We start from the raw sequence: 13,327 nt of genomic DNA on the forward strand, positions 1-13,327 counted from the left end.
CTTCCCAGAGCTCTAGAAAGTAATTTTTTTTTTTTTTTTTTAAAGCCAGATATCTATGTAGTGGTGCAATGAGGAATTGTCTGTGTGTATAATAGGAAACCAAATAACCCCACATTGTTCCAGAAAGCTAGACCTAGTATTTCTACTTTCCAAACGTGCTTGCTAGTGGTCCTCTTCAGTACAGCAGTGACGCATGTATGGATGGCTTCAGTGGGGTTTAACCATATGTTAAAGGTAAACGTATTTTAAATGCTTTACTGAATTGAGGCCTAAATGGAAGCAATATGCGGAACCTTTTGACAAACATCTGATTTCTCTGAACTCAAGTGGTCCATTATTACAGGTTTGACATCTAGAGGGAGGCAGGCGAGGTATGTAGAGAAAATTACAGTGTGATCTGATTATTTGTAATGTCTTCACTTCATTGTGAGATGACTCAAAGGTGCCTGTTCACTTTCAACTAAGTTTTGTGCTAGTGGCAGCAACAAGATGATGAACATAGGTGTGTTTTTAGCAGTATCTTTTCAAATAGAAAGTGCGTTTGGAATATATATATCCCGGTTAAATATAGCTAAGCCAGAAATAAGCAGGGACTCAATTTGGCAAGTACTCCTAATCTTCAGTTAAGTTGGAATCTAGCTACCATTTTCTTCAGGTCCCTCTCTTGTAGCTATTAGGACAATATAGTGGTTCAATGAGCTCTACCTGTTATTAATCCTTTAGGAAACAGTGCATTTTAAGGGAATAGCATGCGAAGGGTTGGAAGGCATAGCCTTGGAGTTGTGGGGGATTGATCTGAGACTGTGAACTTGAAAGTTCGAAAGGGATTCTTCACAATTACTGTTAGAAACTAGAAAAGGTGAAGCAAATTTTGCCAAAACAGTTGTGGTACAATGTAGAGATAACGTGGAGCACATCACGGAGGATGTTCCAGTTCCCCAAAGCTCCAAATGGGGAGGGGGTGGATTTCCTGTCTCATCCAACCAGTTATTCCTCAGTTGAACTTCCCTTTGTTCCTGAATCCTCAGTAATCCAAGATGTATACTGTCATTTTAAGTGTTTGGAGCCAGGAAACCCTGGCGATGGCTGGGGCTTTGAAGCCCGCCCTTATCATCACGTTTGCCTTGCAAAGTCAGGCAGAGGAGGGACCCAACGCCCGTGTTCTGAGTTTGGGATCAGGATTTTTAACTGGGAGAGAAAGAACTTCACTGTTTCTTGGGCTTTTGCCTTCTAAATGTTCACGCTCCAATTTAGTCTTTTTTCAAGACAGTAACTGATTTTGACAACTGGTTTATTTTAGTTACTGTGTTGGCTTGTGTTTTGGCCTGCTGTGCATACGGTGCAACAGCCCCCCACCCCTCAAGGGGAGGAAAAAGTGAGTCCCTGGAACAATTTCTACAGAATGTATAGTACTATATAGAGCACAGACCAGGGCAGCTCCTGAGGAGGTATATAAGTTTGCTGACTAGATGATGAGTATAAAGACAAGGTTTTATATTTGATTTTATTAAAAACCTGTAACACTCAACACGGTGGGAGGGGCACTCCCAACCTCTCCAGTAAATAAACATGTTAACAGAAGATATTTCCTTATGCATTGCAGGTTTGGCGGCATCTGTAATCTGCATTTAAATAATAGACTACAGCAGCCTTTTCAGATGTATGTCGCCTTAGTAAACAGAAATTCTTATAGATGTGAGGAAACATTATTTACTTATTAGCTTTTGTTCACTGCAGTAAAGCTTTCCTAGATTCTTGTGTGATTCTGTATTTAGCTCCCTGACGAACACACACTTACTGGGCAAGCACTGTTGAGAAGAGCTGTGTTAAACAGTTCTCAGCATGATACTGTGTTTGCTTTGCTTAAATTCAAGGACTTTATTGATAAACCAGCATTGACAGAGGCCAGCCGAGATCACAGGTGCCTTGGGCCACGTTCTTGTGAGTAGGGAAGCATCTCTTGGGGTTCCCTGGCCACAATCTGTGGTTTACGCTCTTAGATGCCAGCACAGCATAAATCATACATAACTAGTTGCAAGAGAAAAACCTTGTCCCGGTAGGAGGAAAGGTGAGAACAGACAGGGGAGGTAACCTGTCAAAATGTGGCCAGAAATAGAAACCAAATTTCCAGGTTCATCCCACAGTGTCTGCTGAATGATGTTTTTTGCTGTGTGTTTTCCCATACTTTATTTCCTGATTTTTTTTCTTTTTAGATTAGTGTAGGTCAGCATTTTTAGCGCATTCATAATCACAGTTGAACGTTGGCTCAAATAGTTACAGATCACATAATTTCCTGTAGTGGATTCTTGCTTTTTTAACCCTCAAGGCCTTTGTTCCTGAGCATAATCTTGAGTCACTCTCAAGCTATGTGAGAATGTAGCCCCAAACAATGGGCTTCTATAGCTTGACAAGTACCTGCAAGGATGGGAACTAGCATCAAAAGCAATGAGTGAGATTTTCAGAGGCTCCTGTGGGGGCTGAAGATGCAAGCACTCCAACTAAACGCAGGTACCTCCTTGGACAGAGGTGGGAAGAAGCCAGCTACAAAGATATCCCTCCGACCTCATCGTTAGCTGTGTCCTGTGAGTACATATCAGAAGGAGTTTTGTCAGCGGCCGGAGCGTGCAGCTAGCTCCCCTTCACATACCTGCTTTCTTGGAACGGCCTTGAGCATTGTTGCACCAGGGGTTTGCGTCACCTGGCGAAGATCACCGAGCGGCTCAGTGCCGCAGGGGACGGGCGAGGCAGCCCTGCGCGGTCGCGTTCAAAGGGTGGCAGAACTTGTCACTGTTGAACGTGAAACCCACCCGCTGCGGTTTGCTTGTGAGGCTGCAAATCAAAGATGCAAAATGGGATGATCAGATGCTGAAAGTAATCTGAAAATAATTCATAGGCTGTCCCTCTTTGTCAGCCCTCTGATGAATATGCCCGGTGCTTAAATAATGCAGCACCCTAGGGTGACATGTCTGTTATTCGGAGGGTGTAGCCAAGAATATAATTTTCTTTGCTGATTTGAGAGGTTGGGCAGCAGTTGTATTAGCTGAAACTTGTCGTGGGAAAAAAATTTCAGTGGAAAAATACAGTCATCAGGAAAATAATAGGCTATTTCTGTTCATTTTGGGAGATGGTTTTGGAATCTTCCGCTCCCCTTTCTCCTTTCAGGTTCAAGTACAAACCCACATTGCATTATTTAGATAAGTGTTTCATTCCTCTGGTATTTACCTAGGTATGTAATATAGTTTAGTGTTTCTGTACTGAAATAACGCAGGCTTTGGTCCGTACGACACTTTGACTTTTCTTAATTTGAGTTTTGGGTTGCTTTTTTCTTCCCCCCCCCCCCCCCCCGAAGATTGTAATTCCCAGGAAATCGATGTTCTATAATCTAGATGTCCTTAAAGAGCAAGTACTTCTATATTACGGAGGAGTTCTGAATAAGAAAAGATATTAATTTGTTACGTTAAAATAAGAATCAGTGTCTTAAAAATGGCTGCTTCTGACAATGCACATATTTTACAAGTCTGACAAATTTTTTACATGTTAAAATACTCCTAGGCATTTTGTGCAGACTATCTAAAGGCCCTCAGTAAAGATAACCGCTCAGATCTTGCCCTAGACTTCTAAAGCAGAAACTAGGATTAAAAAAATGAATAAAGAGTGAATAATTGGCCTCTCGAGTATAATGATACTGTCTGTTTCTAAAGGACATTTGCTTGTGTTAAAATCAACCTTTTTCCTCAGGAAAAAAAAAAACCCAAACAAAAACCACATTCCTGTGGCACTAAAGAAGAAGTAATTGCCAAAGTTATTTGTGTCACAATAACTTATTAATCTGGAAGGATGAAGACACTACCCAGAGGTCATGTATGACCCAGTAATGAGACCATCAAGCATCACCATAAATAATTAAACCAAGACACATTACTTGAAAACTTTTTTCTTCTCCCCTTCCTCAGGCACCTTGAAGCTGCTTCGTTATCTGTATAATTTGTATTATGGGTGGATTACCAACACACAGAGGTGCAATTTTAATCCTTCTCGGAGAATCACAGGACGGTTGTGGCTGGAAGGGGTCTCCTGGGATCGACCAGTCCAAGTCCCCTGCTCGGAGCGGGATCAGCTGCAGAGCAGGCTGCCCGGGGCTGTGTCCTCTGCAGTTCTGACCACTTCCAAAAACAGAGTCTCTACAGCCTCTCTCGGCAACCTCTGCCAGCGTTTGAGCACCCTCGCAGTGAAAAGCTTATTCTTATATTTAAATGCTATTTCCCATGTTTCAGTCTGTGCCCATTGCCTCCTGCCTCTGGGCAGCACCAAGGGCTCTGGCTCTGTCGTCCTCACTGCTTCCCGACAGGTACTTAAAGCACACCGATAAGATTCTCCTGAGCCTTCTCTTGCGGAGGCTAGATAGTCCCAGCCCTCCGCCCCTCCTTGCCTGGCGTGCTTCTGATCTGAGCTGGTTTTCTCGTCATGTTTCTAGTTTCAAGCAGAGACCAAAAATTAAAATTGCCATGGTACGTAACTAAAACGTGAACAGCAGTGACTTGATTTATGCTGCCGGCCCTCCCTAAGAATGAACAGCTCTTAGGAAAAAAATCGGTGAAATCTACCGGACAGGACAGGGATTGGGAATCGTGTGTATCCCGTCAACAGAGGACGTTTGGTATATGTGGAAAGGGGAATGATTTGGGCTTTTCAGATCGCTAATGAGGTCTTGTTGGAGCGAGAAGCAGTTGATTCAATACCTCATGATTCAGTGCCTCGTGTTAGCCAAGATGACAGTTGTCATGTTTACCTGAAAGGCATAATTAATCTGAAGTTAATTGAGTAATTCTGTATTTAATCTGTTATAACAAAGAATTCAATTGACTTCCTGAACCGATCAATTTCTCTCTCTCTCACATTGTTTTTCAGGAGGAATTGGGTCTTTGTTGCTGGTTTTTAAGTATTGTCCAAATCCACTTTTGTTTCATCTGCAGCAGATACAGACAGCTCCCTCCAGTCCCACTGAGGACGGGAGAGTGTGTGCATTTCTAAAACAGTTCCTAAGGGCTTTTGTCAGTCTATCCCTTATCATTGCTGGGATTAAAAAAAAAGCCATGTTATAAAAGTCCAGCAAATATCTTTTCACCACCATTTAATGTGCTTGGTTCCTAAACAATTGCAATTGATTTTGTTTGCTCTTGCAAACACGAATTATCCCGTAATCATCTCAGCCTTCCAGCCATGCTTACATTGACTTGTTTGTGTTTTAAAGTGAGAAAATGCAGACATTGTCGTGAAAATAAGAAAGGTTAGAGGCAAATAAAAGGTGGGTTTTTTTCCCCTGGTTGGCAGGATGTGCATCCACCTCAATTAATTGTCACCCCTATAGCTTATTTAGTACAATGCAATGAGTGAGAGAGATTTCAAAATTAAATAAATTACCTTTATTTTTGCTTCTGCTTGTGGTTTCTGCTAAATGGCTATTTCAGGGTTCATCAGTGACTGTCTCTTAGACTGTGTGATTGCTTGCTTTTACTCAAAACGAGTATATGCAGCAGAATACTAAAGGGGACAGTATTTCCAACTACAATACACCTCTTTACAAGCAAGGCTTTGTGGCTTAGTACAGTCTAAGTCCTGGAGGATGAAGCTGTACAGACAATTACCCACCATTTTTGAATAACTGAGCATTTCCTCTGACAATCCTGTAGATAACGGGGCAAGCGTTGCTGGTGTTTTGACTCCCTTTTCCAGCTAATATGTTTTGTTTTTTAAATGAATTTACCCCCATTTTTCTGTACTCTTTAGGTGTTTATATGGCTTGGATTTCTACTATTTAGTGATTCAACAGTTACTTTTGGTAATTTGCTCTTCTTTACTCTTCCGTCCAACAGTGTATATCTATGCATGCCCATTTTATATAAGTTTCTTGAAAGAGTCATATGAAATACAGTGGCCTGAAACGAAATTCTCTGGTCTCTAGCTAGTTATCTTTCAGGAAATACAAGGCTCGTTCTGGAAAGGGGATGAACCCCCGGTGCCCTGTCAAGGGTAACGATAAAGCCCGCAGTAAGCGAAGAGGAGCGGGGTGCAGGGTCTGCCCTCCAGGAAGAGTGCTTCAGTGTTCTGTCCCAGAGGATTTTGGTGAGGATTTTGTTGTGCATGGACCTTTTAATGGAATAGCGTATGTAGTAAAAATCTAACACTTGGTGAAAGCCAGCCAGCAGCCACTGATGTTCTAAACGGTGCTGTGTCCAGGCAGCCGTCCCAGCCCAGAGTTGCCTAGCGTAGGAAAGATTGGTAGGGTCGAATCAACGGACAGCCTTGCTGCGAGCTCCAGATAAATGCTGTTATTTCTTTTGTACAGTTACAGGTCTCTGAGGAGGCTTTCCCAGAAAGCACTTGCAGCACTTGCTGCCTGCGGGGGCGATGGTTATGGTGGCACACCCGCAGAATTGTAACTCCAGGTGGGGAATCAGCAGCAGATGAGCTTCTTCACGCCAATGCCCTTAGCAATGAGTGAGAAATGCTGAAACAGGTGGAGTTATTTCTAAACAGAGCGAGTTTTTCCACTGCTTTTTTTGAAGATACGGAGGGCAGGGTTTGGTATGAGCTCCTCTGGATTTACTCCTAGATAACTCAAGTCAGAATTTGGCCTGGGCTGTTTTTGAGTGCATTTCATACGTGATAGCAGCGTTCAGAAATGGAGTTCAGTGGTTCTGTAGATCAGCCTTAGGTTTGATTTTCATTTTTGTTCTGAAAACATTCAGGGGACTTGCAGTAAGGCCCCCCGTATTACAGGACCATTGTAAATTACCTTTAAGTTGAAAACCTGCTACATTAAGTATCTCTCCTATGCGATGTGTTCAGTTGTTTATTTCAAGTGTAATCCATGCTTGTGCAAGAGGCTTCTTTGGTAACTCCTCTGAAGAAGTAATGCTTGATTTTGTGAGGTTCTGAGTGCCCTTGATGTCAATCGGTTTTAAAGATGCTCAGCCTCTGGAGAGTGCGCTCTGGACAAGGCTTTAACCTTGCTGATAATAGCTGTAATAATGAAAAGTAGCAAGGCAAAATTGTCCTGTTGGTGTACTTGGTATTTCTTTCACATCTCATGCCTCCTGTGGGGACTTTCTCAGCTTTTTTTTCATGTCCCAGTTCATAATGACTTCAGTGTTCAACCAAAATAAGTTTTTCATAAGGAAATTTGAAAGAAGCTCTGTCTTTTAGGACTTGCTTGTCGTATAAGGTCCTTAGGTTAAGCTTGTTTATAATTAACTAGCTTAGGGTAGGGCGGTCTTATTGGAAGAATATTGAAGCTAGGAATTACCACCTCTGTAACATAACGCTCCTGAAGGGTTCCCAGTAGTATTTTCCCAATGACTAACACAAATGGTCCAATTGTTTGTGTATCCTCTTTTTCGGCAGCCGGTAGTAGTAACTCCTTTAGGACACAATGTAATAAATAAAGGATAATTCTCTCCACTGGGAAATATTCCTTCTAGTACCTGTAAATAAGGGGTGGATGTACATAAGCAGATATAGCCCCCTTTCAAAATGCTTGGATATTGGTTTTCCTCTTATTGTTTTGCAGGCGTTGGTAATCACTTTAAAGTTCCATACCTTTTAAAAATAATAATAATCTCAATTGACAGATCAGTGAGGTCCTGTGGCCATAAGTTTCACTAGTTAGTAGGGTTAAATAAGGAAGAACAGGAAAAATACATTTCCAAAACCTGCTGAGTGATGTTTTTCCAGGTGAATCCCTGAGTCGAGATAGGACTTTGTGGGTTATCTGTTGTAAGAATGATCACTTCCGCCCCCAAAAACTCTTTTCTTTCTTTTTTTTCCCCTCTTGGAAAATGTACACGTAGTTAAATATTTTAAGTCTACTTGATGCTACTGTGTATTGCATTGATAGGTTCTGTTTCCTACTTCTCGGTGGTAGGAACAAGTTTGTCTGTTTATGTTCACCTCTTGCTCTTTTTTATTCTGTTTATATTACTAGCTCCTCAAACAATGCTATCTTTTAATTTATCTGCATGATGATGACTTCGACGTGCCGTTGCAATGCAAACAACAAAAAATATTGTTAAAGAACAATCATGTAAATAGCATCGTACAGAGAAAGTACTCTGGAGCCTGGTGTGCTTCCGTAGCCTCAGTGGGGTTTTGCTTTGGTTGAAGTCTCTAGGTCGCACTGCAGTCTGTGGAAAAGAATGAAGAGGACCATTCTTCTGCAGCCAGAAAAATTTCTAGTGCAAACACCTACAAGTGCTAAGAACACATGAAAATCAGTGGTGTTGAGGCCGCATGCTTGTTAACTTCGATCAGCGGGTATAGCTGCCGCGATGGCGTCAGTGGGTACAGAGAGAGCAGGATCAGAAACTTCTCGTACCACAAGCCTTCAGCTGTCGTTCCACTCCGCTATATGAGAGGGAGCATAACGATGCAGGAAAAATGACCGGCAGTGGCAGCTGGAGCCTGGTGGCTGCTAGTATTTTGCAAAGGGGAACAGCTACAGGCTGCCATGCTCAGCCTTTCCTGCGGAAGTCAAGGAATACAAATGGAAATTACCTTTGCATAGGTTCTGAATGCTTGAAAGAAACAGGTTTCGTGCCACACTGGTGCTTGGCGGAGGGAGAATGCTAACAGAAGCCTTCATTGGCTTATGGTTGGACTCGATGAGCCTAAAGGTCTTTTCCAACCTAAATGATTCTATGACTGGGGTCCCTGCACCCACACTAGGACTTGAGCAGGGGTAAGTTGGTAGGAATAGGCCTTTCTTTTGCAAATCATCCTTGGTAGCGTGCCTTTCTGCCTTGTCTTTTAAGCACAGTTCCACAGGCTGCCCACAGTGAGAATGTGCTATGCTGACACTTCCATACAATTTCAATATATAGATAGAGGCCAGTATTTTCCTATTTCTGTTCCTCCTAGTGAGCAAGCAACCTGGTGGTAATGTCTGTGGAATTTGTAGTCATTCCAGGTCCTTCCAGTAGGTGTCTACCCTCTTGATCAGCTGGGTCATGAATCTGCTGAGTAAATTGGAAGCTTCCTGTGAACAGGTTTTTTTGGAATGTAAGAAGTAGGGTGACAAGGAGAAAAAATTAAGAAAGCCTTTCTGAATTCCAGAACAAATGAAAACCACAGCAACGATTAACGTTTATGGTATTCCAGGTTGTATATGTCAGATAGAATAAACACTGATAAAAATTCCTATTTTTGGGGTGCTTCCTGTTTTGAGTACACTTGCACAGAGATCCAGTTCAGTATCAGATGAAAATCAGTTGGAATCTTTCACTTAAATGAGAATTAACTGTTGCTATTATCTGAAGAGTTCATTTGCTGTTTATTCACCCATTTGGACGTTCAGGGTTCTGGAAGAAAGAAACTTGCTGAGTTCTCAGCATTTTCTTTATCCATTTCAGGTTCCGGTTGTGGGTACTTCACATTTGAAAACGTGTCCTTTCATGTGAGACCATCACATGAGGAGCTTCAGTCCTGATTTACAGAGCTGTTTACTTGCTGAATGTGCTGACTGGTGCCTGATAGAATTATACAAAAGCACTAAGGTACGTATCTAATTCACCCTAAAAGTTCCTGGTGCTTGGGTTCCTTTTACAGAATAACTGACGCTGGAAGGGACCTCTGGACATCTGTAGCCCAGCCCCTCCTCTTCAAAGCAGTTCAACTAGATCAGGTTACTTCAGCCTATGTCTAGTCTGGTTTTTAATATTGCTGAGGATAGAGATTCCACAGCCTCTGTGAGCAACCTGTGACCATCTCACGATGAAAACGTCCTTCCTTCCACCTAGTTGCCACTTGCTGTGCTGTGACTTGTACTCGTTGCCTCTTGTGCTATCGCTGTGCACCTCCTTACTCTGCAGCTCGTGGTTAGTGTGGCTTTTAACCTACAGTATGTAATATAGTCCAGAATTACAGAGCCTGCCTGTATCCTGCAGGGATTGTTTTGTTTGCTTGGAACTTGAGCGCTTGGCTGGGCTGCAGGAAGGGTCGTCGTGGGTAAGCCATGGATGGGATCTGAAAAGGTGCTGGTTCAGGTCAAAGTCTGGTACAGATATTTTGGGTGTGTCAGTCCTTTGAAGTCCCAGTTCTTTATCTGTTAGATGGGGACACAGTCATATTCCCTCTGCGTCTTTGTTTAGCTGCTAAGTTCTCTATTAGCTGTGTATGTGACTCCATTCATACAGGGAGAGGACCAGTATTGCTGGTTGTATATGCTGCATTAAAATCAACAATACTTCACTAAAATTCTGAGACCAGTGTAGAAACACATTCAGAAAGGGTTTTATTGTAGTCTGGTTTTAATATACCAGCCAAATGGCAGTGGTCATGAATTGCTGACAATTAAACACTTAGCATATGAAGAGTTGAAGCTGAGAACTTGGATGTGTACGTTTCCATCAGTAATTCACAGGACATTAGAGCCTCAATGTCAGAAGCTGTACCTCTGCACAGGATGACAGTATATTATTGAAGTTGCTCCAGCCATTACACTCCAATTGCTAATTTATTCATAGTTTACTAGCCGTGGGGAGAGAGGGGGAAAGGAAAACCCAAGGTCTGATGAGTTCAGTAGCCCTTGAAACAAAGATGCATGCTAGCTTTATTTGCAGCATTTGATTTCTGAGTCGTGTATCTATTTCAGCCTTGGTGAATGAGACCAGATTAAAAGGAAGCAAGTGAATACAGCCCAGATAAATTGGCTCCAAGTAGGCCTTATCACCAAATCATTCTGCTGGAGCTGAATGTTAACAAAAGTAAGGCAATCATGTGTTCAAGATGATATGGTGAAACATGTTCTCATTTCCCTAAAAACCCACCCTGAGTTCGTAGCGTTTAATCCTGTGATTTGAATTGTTATTGTTGGCTGGTTGGCATATCTCTGTACTAAAGACTGTTATCCCTACAATAATGCTCACCATGAGTTAAACTGCATTAATGAGATAAAGATATGCTGGAATACTGACCCGTTATGTTAGCTGCTCTACAGGCAGAGAAGCGAGAGATGGCTGCCTCCTGCGTGCCTTTCTGGAAAAGTTTTACTAGTTATGCAACATGGGCGAAGGACACGATTGTTTTACATCATTTTCGCTGTGCTAGTACACCTCTTTCAGAGGATGGCTCTGTCATCAGAGGCTGGGTGTCATCTTTACAGGATTGTGACAGCCCTTCACAGCAGAAAACCCCAGAAGGTTTGGGAGTGTTTGTGGGTCAGAAACGGCAGAAGCAAATTTTGGATGGATTTGGCTCATGCTGTCGCTCAAGTATGAAAGAGTTGATTACTGCGGAGAACTGGAACGTGGAATGCAGGCATGCACGCATACACCCTCTCCGTCTGTCCCTGTCCTCCGGTGCCTGCTGCTGCGCCCACCCCCAAGCCCTGGTTTTCCAGGGTACACTCCTAAAATAATTTAGGCAGGCAGGGTCCAATTTCCTTCTTGTTCTTAACAGGCACTCATTTGCAGATACGTTTCAAAATTCAATGTAGATACCTTAGAAATCACAGAATTGTGCCCCCCTAATTATTGTTTTGCCTGTAAATTGCTTTGAAGGAAGTCATGTTTTGAAAGGCTTGTCAATTAACTTTATACAGATGTCTGCAGTCCTCCTCATTTCGGTGGCATTGTGCAAAGTACACGTTAAGCCAAATTTGATGCGCGTGCTGGTTCATGGAATACATATGCCCATTTACATACATAAAGGCGCCTGTTTATCTGTGTATATGCGTTACTAGTGCCCATCAAATGTGGACACATCTGTTTCATTCAAAAGGTGCCAGATTAGCTTGGAGAATTTACACCCATTTTTAGGCTGTAGAATTTGCAAGCTCATTTTGGATGCAGCGACTTGAAGATCTTTACTTGAAAGCTAAACAGGCTAATTGGAGGTGTCAATAACTTCCATCGGGGATAGCGCTAAGTAGTTGGGAAGAGTGACTGATGGGGGAGCGGTGTAGCTGAGATTAAAGAGAGCAAAGTAGGTAGCATTACAGGAGAAGAACAAGATCCCAGGTGTCTCTGCAAGATCTTACACAACGTGGAGTGGGATTCCCTTTAATGGGCGGGCAATTGCGACAGCCCCTGCCTGGTCGTGGGCACCTCCTCGCCCTGATTCCTGGAGCTGGGGAGAAGTTTGCTCAAAAGTGCAGTTCCTGATAACACGGATGTGACTTGTACCTCTAACAGTCTCTTAATAAAGTGCACAGGCAGTCCTGTGTTGAATAATTGTCCAGCTGGAACGGTCTCTTACTTGTTATTTTAATGAAATACCCCTCTGCCTCAGTAGCACTTGGGGATTACATTGACGCAGCCTTTCATAGGAGGTCACTGGTGTGAGCCTAGGCTGTTTTACGCCCAGCCAGGGCTGGCTAGTGGCAGTCTGATGCTTGGTATGGAAATTGCCTGGTCATCCTCCTTTGGGGTCTGCAGGACAAACACAGGCGTTGCAAAACCGCCATCACAACTGGCACTGCTAAGGCGTCTCCTTGACCTTTTCTCTGGCTCAGCCAAAGGTTTCATTGGTGCATTGGAGATGGAAGAGTCTTCCCAGCTCCTGAAATGAAGTGTGCTGGTGGGACAACATGGAAGTTTATATTGCAGCTAGTTAATTGTGACACTGTTGGGCAGAGGGGAAAAAAGTCCTCTTTTTTTTTTTTAACTAGTTATTGTGGCATTTTTTTAATACTAAAAAGAGGGGCAAAAAAATAAACACATGTTTTTTCCTTATAGCTTTTTCTTACCATTAGGAAAACCGCAAAGAGATTATCAAGAAGCTGCTTCTGTTATTTCCAGTTTTCCCAGCCCCGCTCTGATCTTGTCCATGAGTAGTTTCTCTGAATTTCCACTTCCTCAGATTCATCGTGTTGTAAGCTTTCTTCCTGCCGTGCAAAAGCCCTTTGCTGTGCTTAAGCACTTTTCCCTGGATTGTGCGTGGCAGAAGAATGTAGAATGAAAATTACACATTTAGAGTGAAGCTGATCCTATTTCGTATTAGGACTGTAGTTACGTGTAATTTATGCGGGGCGAACAAATGCTAAATCGCGATTGCACGCATGGTTTGTAGATGTTAAAGATGGTTAAGATGTCATTATGAATCATATGTTAGAACTGTAAGTGCCAATTAAGAGGGTAGTAACACATGTAGTAACATAGTATTAACCCTTCCTAAACTGTTCCCAAGGAACTGTTTCTGCACATGATACTAATTTTTGGACTGAGTTTAGAAATAAGAGTGCAAAATAAAACTCGATGAAGAGGGGGAAGCTTATTCAGTTTGCAGGAAGGAATTTTGGTGAGATTCTTTCCACAGGTGACAAATAATTTCA

General features: G+C 42.6%; 1 protein-coding gene across 7 annotated transcripts in view; it reads left to right on the top strand.

The window, feature by feature from the left end:
* The window catches only part of LRRTM4 (leucine rich repeat transmembrane neuronal 4), a 500,845-nt gene that overhangs the window by 249,927 nt on the left and 237,591 nt on the right, over nucleotides 1-13,327 (top strand). Inside the window, exon 1 of one of the 7 annotated variants that reach the window (XM_075074548.1) lies at nucleotides 9,423-9,551. The exons of the other annotated variants lie outside the window; for them this stretch is intronic. The gene's annotated coding sequence lies outside the window, so the exon portion shown is untranslated. Of the gene's footprint in view, nucleotides 1-9,422; nucleotides 9,552-13,327 lie in introns of those variants that run through there. 7 annotated transcript variants of the gene reach the window in all.

This window comes from Phalacrocorax aristotelis, chromosome 24 (genome assembly GCF_949628215.1).
Source record: "Phalacrocorax aristotelis chromosome 24, bGulAri2.1, whole genome shotgun sequence".
Lineage (NCBI taxonomy): Eukaryota > Metazoa > Chordata > Aves > Suliformes > Phalacrocoracidae > Phalacrocorax > Phalacrocorax aristotelis.